This window comes from Idiotropiscis lumnitzeri, chromosome 5, assembly GCF_059441095.1.
Source record: "Idiotropiscis lumnitzeri isolate Australia: NSW breed Sydney's pygmy pipehorse chromosome 5, RoL_Ilum_1.0, whole genome shotgun sequence".
Lineage (NCBI taxonomy): Eukaryota > Metazoa > Chordata > Actinopteri > Syngnathiformes > Syngnathidae > Idiotropiscis > Idiotropiscis lumnitzeri.
Window position 1 is genome coordinate 6,041,741 of NC_142395.1, and position 16,223 is coordinate 6,057,963.

General features: G+C 41.0%; 1 protein-coding gene across 1 annotated transcript in view; it reads left to right on the top strand.

Annotated features, from left to right (window-relative positions):
* Positions 1–4,999: 4,999 nt before the first annotated feature.
* LOC148336711 (SH3 and multiple ankyrin repeat domains protein 2-like) overlaps positions 5,000–16,223 on the top strand; it is a 225,084-nt gene continuing 213,860 nt past the window's right edge. Inside the window, exon 1 of the mRNA XM_088295368.1 lies at positions 5,000–5,306. The gene's annotated coding sequence lies outside the window, so the exon portion shown is untranslated. The remainder of the gene's footprint in view (positions 5,307–16,223) is intronic.

Consider the following 16,223-nt stretch of genomic DNA (forward strand, 5'->3'; position numbering starts at 1 on the left):
GGGGAGAGGACGCTATGTGTTATAATTACTCCCTCTGTGCTTCAACCGAAATTATTATTACAATTAAGATAATTCTAACTTGAGCGTTTTCCACTGTAACAACACCGTATTTGTGTTCAAACTATTAACTACCAGTTTATTCCCATGTACATTCATTGAATCTTTTTCCTTTCATAAAATCATTCCAAAAATATTAACACATCTATACTGATGGACATAAATGTATATCTTGGATGCAGTAATTTCTTATAAACACTGAGCAAGAAAACCAAATCAAGTTATGCCAAAAATTACGCTGACGCATATCTTACAGAACACAGCACAGCAAAGAAATTTCCCTCATCTTGCATTCCAAATCTTAATTGTTTATTTACATAGATATGAAGGCACCCTGAGAAACGCTGTTTATCAGCCAGTTCAAAGAGAAAATGCAGGGCAAAGCATCGCTGGGTGGGGATCTTACAGTTAATTACCATATTTTGCCCAAAGATTAAGTTAGCTCTGTAATTTATTTAGTGCCCACAGGAACATCTTCTTTGTGATAGGATACTAGAGCAACGATTGCAAAGTACTACAAAAGAAATCTTGGATTTCTGTTTCTTTTAGGTCAATAAGCGCTGAATACATTTCAACACAAAACATCCACTGAGACTAGAACGAAACACGGAGGGCATGTTGCCAGGGACTCACTCACTTTTGATACTCTGATGCAATTTTCCCCGCCCCCTCCTTATTAGTATTTCTTTCTGTTTCTTACGTGTCAAAGTGAATCACTACTTAGGTTGATATCTTATTGTGCAGATCTCGTAAATCAAAATCAGAACTCAATCAATAGTGGCACATTTATCACGCCTGCATCACAAGCGTGAATCTGCATTTTGTACGGGTAGAGGAGAGAAGCTGTAAGCGTAAAAACTATTTTGTCCGTATGCTTGGAATGTCTTGTACATGCGAAATACATTTTTGATCGCACAAAACATGTTTTCGTACGCGGTATTTGATATTACGCTTACGTAATTGTGGCATTAATCTAACGCCCTAGCCGTCTGTTTGGTGTAGTACGCAACATCGTAAAGTCTGAGCCGTTTTTGGGATGTCTAGGGGGCGTGTTCAGCCGATTCAACGTGTACAACGGGTCAGGCAAGCGGGACAAATGATCACTGTGATTGGCTGTTTGCTTGCGAATCAGTGCACTGGACAGGAAGAAGAAGTGATGAAAGCGGACAACTGGTGAAAATCCAAGCTATGCCTCAAGAACTGAATCAACTGAGCTCATTTCTTCTCTAGAAGAACATAATGGCTGGCTGGACAGAAAAGCGCAACGATAATCTCTCAAATTCAAAACTGCTGTTGTCGGTACTAAATGAGGACGGGTTGCGAGATGTGTTTGTATGTTCTGAGTTACTAAATAATAAGAATTAAAAAAATAAAGTACATAATAACGTCGGGGTACTTCGTTGGCCTGCGCGCCTGTTGATGACGTCACGCTGTTCTATTTGCAGATTTTGATTCGCTAAATAAAAAAATGAAATTAAATTGCGTCACTTCCGCCTTTTCCCTGAGAAGCCGCGACTACAACAGCGGTGGAACGTTTACCTTTCTCCTGCCGAACTTTCAACAGTGCAGTGGTTCACTCGGGCTGCAAGATTGTGTGAATATAATGTCTGTATATAGTGTGAAAAATGTCTTAATAAAACATTTCCATGTTTTGCCTCCGACCCTTAACCAGTCTGATTCCCAAAGCAACAGAACATTGACTAGACAACTTCGATAGGCATGTAGGACACCCAAAAAAAAAAAAAAATGTAAATGAGCAAATTAATTTAATTTGTTCTGTTGATGAGCTCTTGGCTCACTAGTGTAATGTGTGTAACTACTTACTTGACTAATGCCCTTTATTTGTGTACAGGTGGTAAGTGGTGGAGCAGTTCTCAATTCTTAACAGAAGGCTTTTACTGAAGTAGCACAGCAAAGCACCAACAAACAGAAGCATCAGGAAAGCATGGGGTCATAAAAGTAGAACATCTGAGTGTTCTGAGAGGGAACAACTGATTTGCCGTTCTTTTTTCACTTTCCCGTGTTTATGCTGTGCGAATCTGAAATGACCAATTAAATGAACTCAAGATAAAAAGAATATATATATATATATATATATATATATACATATATACATATACACACACATATATATATATATATATATATATATATATATATATATATATATATATATATATATATATATATAATAGAAACACCCAGTCAACTGTTCTCTGTGTGTATAGGGATGATGTCAAACAGAAATAAGGGGAACTGAAAGTAGGCAGGTGGTTTTGAAAATCCTAAAACATACTTCTTATGCCAATTTCAGTTTGAACTATTTGCTAAATAAGCTAAGGCGTGGCGAACCTAGTGAGGAGAATTGGTACAGAAAATGATTGCGTATATATATATATATATATATATCCCACGTATGTACAGACACACGACCAAACCAAATCCTGGCATCAATAGCTCACCCAAGGGTAAAGCCGGGCTGTTGAATTGGCTGCCTGCCACTGTTGCCATGAACAGCATCTTCCAATTCCAGCTTGTAGGGTGGTTGTCATGGTAATGACCACCACTTATTTGCAGGGGGCACCCTTGACTCCACCATATTTAGGACACACACAGACAGCTAGAAGAAGTGAAATGGAGAGAGGGGACATAAGTTCACAGATTGACTGTTTGCTCAAATGGTTGTTTGCCCTTTTTTTTTTTAAATTAGCCTATAGTTTTTACCATGCAGAGTACCAAGTACCAGAACTCTCTGTCCTGCTCTTTCTTTAAAATGTTCAGGCTTCCCTCTGATATCTAAATATTACTACAGAAGAAGGTTTTTAAAAAACGTTTTATAGACCAAATATTCATTACATGTCCGAGACTGATTATGAACAAAACCAAACTCCACACAGGTCATTGCCCTGTGAGTGGCTCGTGACCAGTCCACTGTGTACTCGCGCCTCTAATCTCTTACACAAAGTCAAATGGGACCAGTTTCAGCACACCCATAACACTGAACAGGATAAGTGGTCATAAATGAATAAATGAACAAACTTTAACATGCCTGGACCTTTCTATTAATTTTCTTTCTCACTTTCTTAAATACTTGTAAGATGGAGGGCAACTGATACAGGTATCAACTCCAGCTGACAGGAAAAGGTCGGAGTACAACTTACTGGTCACAGTCAATCACAGGTCACTACTGTATAGACCAGTGTTTCGGTACTTTTTTTAGCAAGGGGCACATATTTCACATCAGGAAAAAATTTATGGCACACCACTCAGCAAAACGATTCACAAAAAGTGGATAAATAGGTTAATTATGTGCCTAGTGGAAGAGCATTTCATTGTTTTGCCTGTTACTATATATGGTTGGCATACATAAATTAACGCCAGTGGCTGTTGGCTCGGTTGAGAGAGCGGGTTGCACAGTGAATCAAAGTTCTACTGTTCAAATTTTGGCTGTTTTGATTTGCTTTTGCTGTGGTTTTGCTCTGACACGTGACACCCACAAGACCAGCACACAAACACAAAACCATGCTGGTCTATGCTGTTATTTATTTATTTATTTATTTTAGCAGGGTTCACAGTAGAAGCAGCCTCCAAAGTTGGGCATCACACACTCTGCACTCATACTGCCAAAGAAATTTGAACCATTTTTATTCATACACAAAGCAACTTACTTATATTACTGTAGACAACATAAAAATAAAATACATATAGTATGCTGTATATGTATGAAATATAAACACAAACAAAAAATAAATTATATATCTGTCCTGCACTGCTGTAAGTAAAGTTTCACCACAACAGTAACACTTGTTAGTGTCATCACCATCTTTCTCCAAGCCACCATGCTCATCCTCCTGCATGGCCATAGATGCACTGCTCAGTTTGGCCATAGATTTTCGTCCACATCGCAGAAGATATTAAAATATCTCCAAATGTCTCAACCCATCCCCGACACTGATCTTGTGTAATGTCCTCAAACTCAGCATCCAATGCATGAGGGAGGAATCTTTGGTTCTGAGCCCCAGACATTGCCCTCCTCCAGGCAGGAAAAAAACAAAACAATCTTATTGTGGAAAGGAAAGTATGGCGGTAGTAGCTCCATTCCATGAAAACTTTTCAAATGTTCCAGGGAATCCATTTACAGTATGGTGTTTACTGTTCATGCTCGTGGTATTATGTTCTTGACTAATTTTTACGATTCAACAGACTAGTGTGCATATGACGACTTGGACAACAAAATCATGCTGACATGTTTTGAAGAGCAAAAATTAGAATAAGAATCAACTCGTTTGTTTTGCTCAGTAAAATTTATTTGGAGAATCTGTGGGCTCATGAGGCGAACTGAATGCAACACGTACAACCATTTGCAAAGATACATTGAATGAGACACTTGAGACAAGTACTATGACATTAGCAATTTGATGAAATCATTGGTAAATGACTTTCCAACGTGGTTTGGGGATTTAGCCATGTTATGTTGAACATTCATTCCTATTTAAAGAAATGAATCAGACCAAGGAGGAAAAAGTGTAATACTTGAATTGCATTTTACAACCCTGTACAGGAGGTTTTAAGGCGAAATTCAAACCCACTGAAATTCTTGATTACGGGGCACAGGCCTAATATACTTTCGATAATATTCAATTATATCGCCTTTAGAATTTTAGGAAATGATGAATAATTAATAGTTCAAAATAGTGTTGAGTCGTTTGTATCAATTGGCTACCAATAAAACCATATCAAGTCTCTGCTGCTTATGAATGAGGGGACCTGTGTTGGATTTTGAGTGCTGTTTAAATCGAGGTTCGAGGTGACAAAAATAGTGAAGGATCCGCGTGCATGGGTCCACCTGTGTAATCCCGCGGGGCTTGTCTGTGGTCCCTCCCTCCGCTTCCTCCCCGGCCAACCTTCCAGCTCGCTGCTGTGCGTCTGTTACCGTGCGCTCACTCGGATCCGCACAGTCCGACAGTCTGGTGCTTCAAATCAAATTTCGGCGCTGAGACTTTCGCTTTCTCGCCGCGAGATCGAGTTTAAAGCCCCCGCTTCTTCTTGATGCGTTCTCGCTACGCTCGGTGTTGCCGTGACGGAGCTGCTCGCGCCGTTTCCATAGCAGCGCTTTCCCTGGAATTTTGTCCGGGTGCCGCTGGAATCTGGAATAAGAAACAATTCGTCTTGTTAAACGTATAGAGAAAGACTGGACAAAAACACAAGGGATTAAAAAGGGGACGAGTGGATAAAAGACAGCGGCCAAGGTAAGAGTAAATACGTTGGTACTTTGTGCAAACATTCATGGACTTGGGGGGCTTTGACAATAAAGTTCATTCGCTTACTTTTCCAATCGACCATAATACATTGAAACGTATTTAGAGCGTGATTTTATAAACGACGGAGTGCTTCAATGATTCTTATCTTAAATTGTGCTTGTTTTGACAAGCTGCGGTGCCGAAGAAGTCGAGAGATTTTTTTATGAACTCATCGAGGAGTTGATTAACAGCATGATTGCTGGCGACGATGCTCGTTAGAACATGGCGCTAAACTCCCAAATGTTTTGAAAGCTTGTCTTCTGTCCACTCGGGTTGAAATCCATGAAGTAACAAATTATGAGCTCGATTTACAGTTGATATAACTTTTAGTCAAAATATGAATTTGTGGCCATGAAATAGTAGCGAGAACGTGCGCACGAAATAAAATTTGCCACCATGACGTAGGTGCAAGTCTGCACAAAATACTAGTTTGAGCTTTTAATACTATCCCCGTGAACAACTTGGACATCTCAGTGAGCAAGTAGAGCATCTCTATGAATAACTGCAATGCAGGATGTCCCTATGGTCTCCCTCCGCCTGTAAAGCAGGCGGGCTCTCTATAGTGTATTTACAGTCGAAAAGCCTCTTGTAGGAATGATTCCTTGAAATGCCAGATTTTTACAAACATTTGTGTAGGCTTAGCTAACCCATCAAATAAGATTCTATCATAGTATTTTTGTCTATGGGTGTAGCCATAGCAGTAGCGGATAGGTGTTTGTTTGTTGTAAAGTATTAGTATTAGTATCTTGGTAGTGGTGGGCGTTCAAGACCTTCAAGGCCTTCTCTGCTGGACTAACAATCAAGAAATCTTGATCATTTGTTATGATAATAATTATCTAATTTTAATTTTATTAATATATATATATATATATATATATATATATATATATATACATATATATATATATATATATATATATATAGCGGCGGACGACTGGTTAGCACGATGGCCTCACAGTGAGAGACAGCATCGGGCGTGGGTTCGATCCGGCCATCCTGTGTGGAGTTTGCATGTTCTCCCCGTGCTTGCGTGGGTTTCCTCCGGGTACTCCGGTTTCCTCCCACATTCCAAAAACATGCATTGTAGGCCGATTGAACACTCTAAATTGCCCCTAGGTATGAGTGTGAGCGCGGATGGTTGTTCGTCTCTGTGTGCCCTGCAATTGGCTGGCAACCAGTTCAGGGTGTCCCCCGCCTACTGCCCGAAGATAGCTGGGATAGGCCCCAGCACCCCCCGCGACCCTAGTGAGGAGAAGCGGAACAGATGATGGATGCATGGATGGATATATATATATAACTAATTAATTGCAAAAAAATTCCATAATTAATTGCGATTAATCAACTACTATTTTTTGTGAAGCATGTAACAGGTATTTGCTTGAATATCTTGTAATTAATGTAAAATCACCAAATATGAAGTGTATTTTAAATAAAAGATTGTTCTAATTTCTAATAGCATTCTTTGATCCATGAATATAATCTAAACGGAGTCAGGCATTTTTCTTAGAAGCAATTCTCTTATTATTATTCACATTCATGTCACATTATGTTGTATTTTTTAGGTGAGAATTTTTATCCAATCAGATATCAGCTATCTTGTGTTGCCAGGCAGATTTCATTAAACAGCGGTACGTTCTTTTTCGCTGAGCCTTCAGATTCTTCCCTGTGGACGTCTGTTTTGTGTGAGGCAATGGCTCTCACAGTTGATGGACAGTTGCAATCGACAATCAGATTATGAGTTTGTTACAGTGAGCCTTCTTGCAGGTCTTATGTTGAAGGTGATGAACGCGTCTTGTCATTGGATACTCAGTTGTGATGGGGCAGCGCTATGCGGTATCAACACACCAGAAAGTCGTTAATGGCAACCCTAAAAAGCTACAATATATTCTTGCTTTTTAAACCACAATGGTAGAAAGAGGGAAATGTGTGGATTCAATTTTAGATATATTTACAAAGCCATTTAGAAAACAGACCTTTCAAGAGAAGCTCTTTTGTGAGTGGTCTAACTTTCAGTAGTGCGTAAGTGTGTGTCTGTATATTATTTCTCCAGCTGTGGTGTCATAAATGATGGTATTATTAAGGGTATTTATTCAAGTCGGACTAAGCAGGACTTCACTGAAGGCCTAAGTGGGGAATGCACGGCCCACCACTGGTATTTTGTGCTCATGTTATACCTACTTCCTGGTTACAAGTTTGTGTTTTATAGCTTACTGATGTCCCTTTGTCATGTCTGGGACTGCATGGAAATCTATTGTAGAAGTGAAAATGTTGACTTTTTAATATGTTAACAAAGAAGAGACAACTATCTTCTGCATCCTGTTCTACTCTTTCTGAGGTGTGATTGTGGAAGGTGGAAAATATGTTTTGTTTTGTCAGCATGGCAAGTTAAAACAAAGGCTGAAAGTGGGCAGAGTGAGAAGGCAAGGTGTCAGAAAAAATAGCCACTACTACTGTTATATTGATTTATATACCGTAGTGTAGATCTTTGAGTTAGCAAAGATAATGTATGACTAAAATAAGAAAAAAAAATTAAATCATAAATTGTTTTCTCCACTTTGTGCTTTATGTCAAGTTCTGATTTATGAACATGTATGACCCACAAGTAACTGTTTGAAAATGTTCATCTTACTAGTTTGCACCTATTTTGGTTCTGTATGAGGAGATGGGATTTGGTCACTGTTTAATGCGGGTGGGGATCTAGTCTCGTGGGATGCTGGGATGAGGAAACCATAAAATCTAGAAAATGGTGAACTGTATGCACTATCACTTTTAACAGAATGCTGTTATGTAGCAGATTTTCTATATGAATAACTAGAAAATACCAACTACATAGTTGATCTATTGATTGATTGATTTCAGTGCATTCAAAAAATTAAATTAAAATGGGAAGATTTCAAAGCGAACCTTGCATCCTTCCATAATTTTTTATGTGGCCTTCAAATTAAAAAGTTTGGACACTCCAGCCATAAGCCACCATGTAACTCCCCTGTTCAGAGGTTTATTCCACATTTAGCGCTTCATTTTGGTTCTGTTCCTTTAAACAAATAAACACCTCCCTTAAATAGACACACTTCATAGATGCTGTTTTTTCACGTAAAATCAAGCATTAATGTTTGACATTTGCGGCCACAGCACCTACTGAGGCATGAAGACAATCTCTCATATGAATTGAAGTGTGATGTCTTAACCGCCACTCAGACGAGCGTGTCTGTGTGTTTTCTGGTGTTTAGCGCTCTAGTTCTTACTACACTAAGTTGTAAGTTACAGTTGTAATTCCTAATGTAACTCAAAATATTCAAATTAGGATTGGCTGCTGGAACAATGTTCATGTTCACTACATGTAGAGACGTTTTAATGTATACATTTTTATTACTTTTTTCATGCCCTTGAGCTTTTTTTGATGCTCAGGGGCATCAAAATAAATACTATTAGGTCAATTAATTAAATAATTGAATAAATAAATAAATAAATACATTTTAAAAAGATAGATAGCATTACTGGAAAAACAAATCAAACAATGGTGTAAACACACAAAGTGGAAACATGTTACATGATTCATATGTCTAATGAATTTCTGTGACTTCAAAATCTTCAGGAAAATGGACTTTCAGAATTAGTTGTAGTAGGGCTGGGCGATATGACCAAAAATAAATATTGCGATGAATTAAGCAATTTTACCTCGATAACGATAAATGCACGATATATTTCCGCCCGTGGACCAAACTCAAAATAAATGCAGGAAATGCATATTAACTGTTATTTTTATTGACCAACTGGTACACATTACTTTCAATGAAAAATAAATGTACAAAAATCATTTGTACAAACATTTCAAATAGCTTGCTTTGCATGACTTGAACAATGTCACAAAGAACAGGAGAAAAGGAAAAATCTAAATCTTTTCTGCAAATAGATTGCGCCAAGGTGCTGTAATGCCATGTGCAAAGGTCTAGATTTGTGTGAAGGTTTCTTGTAAACATAAATAATGCCATGTGCAAATGAGCTAGTGTGGCTGGCAAATAAAATGCTAAATAAAATGGGAAAAAAAGTCTATGCAAACAAACAAGTGTGCATCATCGGGAAAATGTGCCTTCTCGAGTACTCTGGTGCGCAGTCGCCACTTGTCGTCTATGTAATGCAGTCAGGCTCAAACCGGGATCCATGTTGCGACTCAACCACAAGTCGGATGTGGATCAAAATGCTTGACATGTCTAAACTCTCGTCCCGATGTTGTCCATATTGGGAAGTACAGTTTGCGACAAATATTACTTTCATGAGGCGTTTAAATCCTGCGCGCTCCACTGTAACTATTGGAGCTATATCTTTAGCTCTGTGCTAGGATATCGCGTCCACCTCTTAGACTTTCTCTCGTATGGTGTCGACTCCGTTATGGGCTGTAGTCACTGGTCGAACCTTGCTTCTCCCTTTGAACTTTCAGCACAGCATGGTAGTCTTGTGGGTGGTGAAAAAGAAAAGGTTGGACGCGCTGTTTTGGGTGCTTACGACGCACTTTGCAGTTCGTGGTCTTTTGCTCGAGCATCGTCTTTATGGAATCCAAAACATTTCCAAACGACATTTGTCCATTTTCTTTTCGGGACAAGCGCAACAGGAACAACTTCAACTAACCTTACTTAGTCTTCAGTCGAGTCAGCTGCTTCTTGATTTGAATCGCCAGCTATGATCGCGTTGTCTTGCTTTTTTTTGTTCAGCTGAGTGGAGTCACGTGACTACAGCCGCTGTCGCCGTCTTAAAGGGGCATGAACATAGCCGCAGACAGAAAAGACTTTTTTTTTTTAAACACCGAATTTACCGACATGGGCAAAATGATGTCGGGCATTGAATTAAATTTCGGTAACGGTAAATTTCGGTTTATCGCCCAGCCCTAAGTTGTAGTCTGTTTTTTAATTTGTCATTACCAGAATAGCCCCTTCCTTCTCTTGTACAATCGCAATAGAGATATAATCCAATTCCGCATCATCTTGCACAAGATGAACATCACAGATGATATATTAACGGTTGATTAATTCTTCATCATGTTTGTGAGTTTCCATGTCCTGTGCAGTTGCTCTCTAATTTCGTTGCACACTTGAGTACAATGACAATAAAGGGATCTCAATGACTGATTTCACCCTTGGTTAGAACTCAAGCAATGCTGAATTCTTCCAGAGAAAGTGGAAATGTGTGATGCTGAGTACTATTACGACAAGATGAAAAACTGATTTACTATTTCAACCCTGACATTCAACCACAGGAATGAGGAGTGACATTTACTGATGGCTGATTTAGCTAATGTTAAGTCTAGGCATATAAGTTAGGCAAGATTATCATGTTCACCCAGAAATAAAATGCACCTCGCATTATCTTGTTGAAAGAATTATTTATACCCGTGGTGTTTAGCTTATGATATTTTCCCACTCCATTCTCATTTACCCAATACATTCTGCGTATCGTTTAGTTTACCACTGGGGCTGCGTGTTTTTATGATACACTTGTGCATTTTCCTGACGTGATATAAGATGAGACAATATTCTTTTGTGTTGTAAAAAACATTGTTTCAGCATCTGCCTTTTTCTCCTCTCTCTCTCTGCTTTTGTCTATGTACAACAACCACACGTTACTAATTAATTAGGACAGGATCAGGGTGGGATTCATGCAAATGGTACTAAAAAATTGAAAAATTCACACCGATAAGACCATGGGAAGATGCTGCAAGACATATGATTTAAATGAGGGATTGTTAACAGGCTTGTGTAAAGCTTGCTCATCATTTGAATCAGGTGTGTTGGAGCATGAAAACATAAAACAGTCTGGATAGGGGCTCCAGAGGACCCAACTTGGAGACCCCTGTACTGCACTGTGAGGTAGGCATTCATGTTCACCACGTCATGTGCTGCTTTTTCATATCACAATTACGTTGACAGTAATTATAGTAACAGGTACAAGGAATTTAACAAAAAAATAATCAGTGCAATACATTTTATTTTGGATGGTGTCAAAAACATGGTTCCGCCGGACACGACGCACCATGGGGTGTGGTTGTTTGGTGGAGACATCACAGAGGAGTGTTGTATTGGCGTCATCAAATGTAATATCCTCAAGACGTAGTGCAGTGAGTACCATACAGTAAGCTTGAATGTCAGAGTCGGTGGCCTTTTCTGCAGCCATGACAGCATAATCAATCAATTAATTGATGATTGATGATGCTAATGAACCCAATGCCCAAGAACTCCCCAAGGGACTGCACAATTGGAGGGTGTGGAAAATTGGCAACACCGTCCACCCTGACGGGAAGAGGAATGTATCTCTGAGGCATGATTCGGTGCTCGAAGAAGGTAGTTGCTGATAGGCTGAACTGGCACTTGGCCGAATTAACGATGAGGCCATGCATGCTGAGTCGCTGGAAAAGGATTCTGAGGTGCGTCTGGTGTTCCTCCACATCTGCGCTGGTAACCATCCATCCATTATCTATACCACTTCTCCACACTAAGGTCGCGGGTGGCGCCGCAGCCTATCCCAGCTATCTTCGGGCAGTAGGTGGGGGACACCCTGAATTGGTTGCCAGCCAATTGCAGGGCACACAGAGACAAACAACCATCCGCGCTCATACTCATACCTAGGGGCAATTTATAGTGTACAATCAACCTGCCATGCATGTTTTTGGAATGTGGGAGGAAACCGGAGCACCCGTAGGAAACCCACGCAGGCACGGGGAGAACATGCAAACTCCACACAGAATGGCCGGAGTCGGGATTGAACCCACGACCGATGCTGTTTCTCACTGTGAGGCCATCGTGCTAACCAGTCGGCCACCGTGGCGCTGGAAACCAGTATGTCACAAAGCAAAGAGTCCATAAGAAGCTGAATCATCTGCGCTTCCCCTTGAGGCTGAAAGGCCTTCACAGGAATTTGAAAAGGCGACGGGTGTGATGACAGTTGTCTTGGGCGCAACTTGAGGGTGGTAGCCGTACCTGATGGAAACCGCGCACCACAACAACATTGGATGGAAAAGATGGTGGCCTCTGCCGGGTGGGCAGAGATATCCTGTATAGTGGGAGGTGATATCAGTTGGGGGTTGTGGCATTGTTTCAGGTACGAAAATCTCCACGGAGGCACCAATCGCCATCAACCTTGGTCACCATGTGCAGGGGGCGGCCCATTACCGTCCTGATTTTGCCGGTGGGCCGGTGTTTGTAGCCTCCTCCGGGGTTAGTGCCCAGGCCCAGGTGTCCTGTTTTGGGGCCATCGCATGGACACAGTGTACGGTAGCTCTTGGAAGAGGAGACGGGCCAGTGGCTAACACGGTGCACACGGACACTAGAAGCTGCAGCAAGAAAATGTGGTTTAAAAGGAAGACAGGATCAGATGAACCCAGCACAGCCAGTATCCTTTCCATCAGTTCTGATAGATTGCTTAAAAGACAGCGGGTTGTCTGCCTACTTGTTCTCTATTTCAGATAGCTTTGAGAGTTTCAAGAGGAATGTCTTGAGGGCATAATGTTTGACGATCGCTGATGAAACCTCGAGCAGCGGCATTGCTCAGTATGTTGTTGCTGCAAACACAATGATATGATTGGTATCATTGTGTGTCATTCCTTTTATCTGGAATTGCATCTTGATGTGCTGAAACTATGGCCTTGGGTTGTACTGCCAAAAATCAGCAACTAGACTTTTGCGGCATAGATGCTTGATTTGACAGTAGGTGCCTCATTACCACCGCTCTGTGAATGCTCGACTGGGTAACAATGAGATGTGGAGACGAAGGCCAGTTATCCCTTTTTATTCTTCACTCAAAAACGATTGTTTATGGAAAAAGCAGCAGGCTATGTCACGTACCGGATTGCGGTTGAGGTTGAGGAGGACCCAAATGCAGGGAAGCCAGGCAGGGGTACCTTAAAGGGTATTTAATTGTGATGGGTCCAGCGACACTGAGGCGTCGATGCGCGCGCCGAGCTTCCAGGGCAAACCCCGTGTCGGTGCGCATACCGCTTTAAGAAAGTCACGTGAAGACTACCGGAACCGCGTCGACACAGCGGTCGCGCGCCAAACTGTGTTCATAAGGAAGCGCATCTGTCAACAGGATGGACGCTCAAAACAAGCATCGAGTTATTGGCGCGTTACTTTGCGTTCAAGATCCGCAAGATGGAAGATGTCACTGTTGATGCGCACTCAGAGGTGCAGTGCTATATGTCAGCAGGACACGTTGCACGTACGGAAGACTCGCTCTTATACTGGAAGTCCATGGAGGCAACGTTCCCTCACCTATTTATATTGGCCACACAGGCGTTGTGCACACCGTTGTGCCTCAAAAAAAAAGAAATAGACTGAATAACAAAACGCTGGAGAAACTAATTTTTTTCAATTAAAATCTTTAATTACGATGAGTCCATTGTCATTCACAACACTTTTACTTAGGCATCCAGACAGATGTTCACTTAATTTATCAACTGCGCCTCGAATATCAAAGATTTTTTTAATGAAATTGCGTGTATGTAAAAATAATGTAAATGCAAATGCCTAATCAATGGAATTGGATAAAATTAGTTTGACGGATCAATGTCAGATGACCCTGTCAAATGTTTCCTGCAAGTCCACCAGGTGTCAGTATTCAGCAACACAGTGTCAACACAGTGTCAATACAGTGTGTCACTGTGTCGAAACGATACAGGATGCCTCATCTACCCATCACTAGTATTTAATAAACAAAAAACAAAAGGCAAACGAGGAACTTGGAAAAACTAAAATATCAAAAGTGCAAAATAACAGACACGAACAAAACGTGACTAACAAAAACTAAACTTGAAGAAACAGGCTGGAAGGATGCAGCCCTGGACACTGACAGGGACAGGCAACAGTGAACAGGGAACAGGGACAAGCGACAGTGGCGATGACAATGGACCAACCGGAACTGAAAGCAACCAGGAAACTAAATACACACAAATTGACGAGACAACGAGGAGCACCTGGACCAGACACGGAGGGTTGGAAGGACTGGATTGGTTAACACAAGGGCTTGGGTAAACGAACACAGGTGGACACAATAGACTTGACGAGACAAGACACAGGAACACAAGGCCAAAACATGAAACTAAATACTAAACCAAAAATAACAAATACAAATCATGACAGGCTACTCCCCATCCGATTTATCATTCCTTTGAACTGGGGCTGCTTCTTTAAAGGTACACGGTAGTGATGGGTAGATGAGGCATCCTGTATCGTTTCGACACAGTGACACAATGTATTCACACTGTGTTGACACTGTGTTGCTGAATACTGACACCTGGTGGACTTGCAGGAAACATTTGACAAGGGTCACCTGACACTGATCTGTCAAACTAATTTGATCTAATTCCATTGATTAGCGACATGATGTTTTTATATATCCTATTTCGTATTACTTTCCACCGCACTAATTATTCTCTCATTCATCTAATTTATATATTTAACTGAATTATTGTCGTATAGCACTGGAGAGGGGAGCTCTCTAATCTCGTTGCACAATTGAGTACAATGACAAAGGGATTTCTGATTATGATTAGGCATTTGCTTTCACATTATTTTTACATACACGCAATTTCATAAAAAAAATCTTTGATATTCGAGACGCAGTTGATAAATTAAGTGAACATTTGTCTGAATGCCCAAGTAAAAGTGACAATGGACTCATTGTAATTAAAGATTTTTATTCAAAAAAATTAGTTTCTCCAGCGTTTTGTTATTCAGTCTATTTCTTTTTTTGAGGCAATTTCCCCCGCCTTTGAGAAGATCCTCCCACAAGGCACTGAAGAGGCCAGTGTGCACAACGCCTGTGTGGCTAATATAAATCGGTGAGGGAACGTTGCCTCCATGGACTTCCAGTATAAGAGCGGGTCTTCCGTACGTGCAACGTGTCCTGCTGACATATAGCGCTGCACCTCTGAGTGCGCATCAACAGTGACGTCTTCCATCTTGCGGATATTTAACGCAAAGTAACGCGCCAATAACTCGATGCTTGTTTTGAGCGTCCATCCTGTTGACAGATGCGCTTCCTTATGAACACAGTTTGGCGCGCGACCGCTGTGTCGACACGATTCTGGTAGTGGTCACGTGACTTTCTCAAAGCGGTACGCGCACCGACACGGGGTTTGCCCTGGAAGCTTGGCGCGCGCATCGATGCCTCAGTGTCGCTGGACCCATCACTAGTACATGGTCAGGTGAATGTCTCTCCCTTTTGGGTCACCACACGTCTCATATGCCCTCCTCAAATAGTGTTTTGTGTACCATCTGTTCTTGCTACTTTCACTTATTATGATTAATTCATGCAAAGCAATGCATTTCCTCTGGATACATGTCTCACTGCAGTCTCATTCAATTGTTTTGCACTCTTTGCCACTTGGGTTTCTATCAAATCATGCGTGTCTTCGTGTCTATTGGTTTATGTGTTTGGGTGTGCGTGCGTGTGGTTGTGTGTGTGTCTAAAAAGCCTTAGAGTGTGTACATGTGTTTGGAAAGGTCTTCACTCCAGATGAATACCCCTGCATGCTCTAGTTTTTCCAGTGGCTTCTCCAATGACTAAAGTATTCGGCTGCCAAACTGGACACGAAGATCAAAGAACCATGAAATTCCAGTATGATTATATGTACATCTTTGTATGAAATGTGCAAATTTGTCACCCCCGAAATCTCGCTCCAAAAATGGGCGTTCGGCTGGGCCGGAGGGCTGCACCGTTCCGCACCGGACTTCCCAGCTCTGCATTTTAAGTACAAGTAGTTCTGTTTGGTCTTCTCCTATGTGACTGCTGTATACTGTAAAAACATGGTGTTTTTACAAGAGTCACAGTTTATGTTGCCACAACACATGAATTTAATGAGAACAAAAATTAATGGGT